Here is a 1854-nt window from a genome sequence, read left to right as displayed (position 1 = left end):
TAATTATTTTAAACATAGTCATTTGATTGTATAATTTGTTATTATGAATATTTTTAATTTGCTACATTGTGCCTTGCACTCATAAATGATGAAAGAGATTTTATTGTTTATGTATGTTGTTTATTTTGTTTAGAGATAAACTTAATGATATGCATACTAATTTTATGGCATTGGTATTGTCAGAAGCAAATGCATGTTGAGATATATGTTGCTGAGTGTTTAGTATAATTTACTAAGTTGGTTGTTTGTTTTAGTTAGAACTAATTCTTAATGATCAATTAATTATAATCAATTCTAAATACATTATAGTAAATTTAAATACAGGAATTTGGTATATAATCCCTTTTAGCATTTTACTCTAATTGATAGCTGACTCTGTGTTGTACTCAATGTTGTAGCATGACCCTGCCTTTCTCTCATTGCATTATATCTTTTAATATTTGTTTTGATCACATGCTATTTCAATAATTAATTATTTTACTAACTCATTTGTAAATAATATTGCTCTCTGTGGGTTTGACATCCAAAGTCTTAATAAGGTTTCCACTTTATTATTTGTGTGATACGTATGCTTGCTGTTATGCTGTAGCATTTTTATCATCATCACGTTTTTGGCGTCGTTGTTGGGGAGCAACTGTTTACTTTTGAGTTTCATTTTATTTTACTAACTTTTTTATTTTCTTTTCATAGGTGTTTCTTATATTGTATGTTCGATATTGAACACCTTTTTCCACTTGATCCTTTCACTGAGAGAACCTTTGGACGTCATCAATAAGAAGTTAATCGAAACTGAATTCAAATGGGTGATCAACCACAAGGTCACAAGGCCCTGCCACCGCTGTAACATGCTACTGAAGGAGAAATATCACACGACATCGAAGCTAAGTAGTATCCATACTTCAATATGGATGATCGTAATCGACCGTTTAGGGAGCATGTTTTCCCAAGCTAGATGATTTATAGCCTAGAATTGTCGGAATAGCCATCAAAGCTGCTAACTTTGAGTTGAAGCTTTTGATGCTTCAAATATTGAAATCTATGGGGAAATATAGTTGCTCATTCACCGAATATCCACGAGCACACCTTAGAGCATTCATGGAGGTGTGTGATTCCTTCATACAACAAGGAGTTCCTGAAGTGGCTCTGACGCTGAAGTTTTTCCCTTATTCGATGCTTGACAAAGCTAAAGCATGGCTCAATTCACTGCCACTGGGTGTTATAGCATCTTGGAATGAGCTTGCAAAAACGTTTCTGTTACGCTTCAATCCTCTTAATATGAATCCAAAGCTTAGGAATGACCTTACCTCTTTCAAGCAACTTGAAGATGAGAATATATATGAAGCTTGGGAGAGTTTCAAGGAGTTACTTCAAAGGTGTTGTAAGCATGGATTTCATCACTGGATGCAAATGGAGATATTTTCAGCAAATAAGGCATTGCTGGACAAGTCGTACAATGAAGCATATGATGTATTGGAGAGGATTTCTAATAATGACTATCAATACCCAATACGAGGAACATGTTTTGCTTATGCAATGCTACAACACTAGACACTGACGTGTTGAGCTCAATGGCGTCTCAAATCACAGTATTGACAATATGGTAAAGAAACTGCAAAGGTTGGCTAGCACGTATGAGGTAAAAATGTTTCTACTACCTTTCGTGTTTACTATGAAGATGGACATAATTATGAAGAATGTCCACAAAACCTCGAGTCTATTTGTTTTATGAAAAATTTCAATAGGGATAATAATGCCAACATATATGGGAATGCATACAATGCCAACTATCATAACCACCCTAATTTTTCATAGAGGAGCAAAAACGTTGCAAATCTAAATGTTGTACAATCTAAT

General features: G+C 34.0%; 1 non-coding gene across 1 annotated transcript; it reads right to left on the bottom strand.

Annotated features, from left to right (window-relative positions):
• Positions 1–1284: 1284 nt before the first annotated feature.
• On the bottom strand, positions 1285–1391 carry LOC120155759. Its single transcript, XR_005518999.1, has one exon. It is a non-coding gene; the product is annotated as a small nucleolar RNA R71 (small nucleolar RNA).
• Between the last annotated feature and the right edge of the window lie 463 nt (positions 1392–1854).

Source organism: Hibiscus syriacus, unplaced genomic scaffold (genome assembly GCF_006381635.1).
Source record: "Hibiscus syriacus cultivar Baekdansim isolate YM2019G1 unplaced genomic scaffold, ASM638163v2 tig00111207_pilon, whole genome shotgun sequence".
Taxonomy (NCBI): domain Eukaryota; kingdom Viridiplantae; phylum Streptophyta; class Magnoliopsida; order Malvales; family Malvaceae; genus Hibiscus; species Hibiscus syriacus.
Note: the sequence above shows the minus strand (reverse complement) of the source record. Positions and strands in the feature narration are given on the sequence as shown.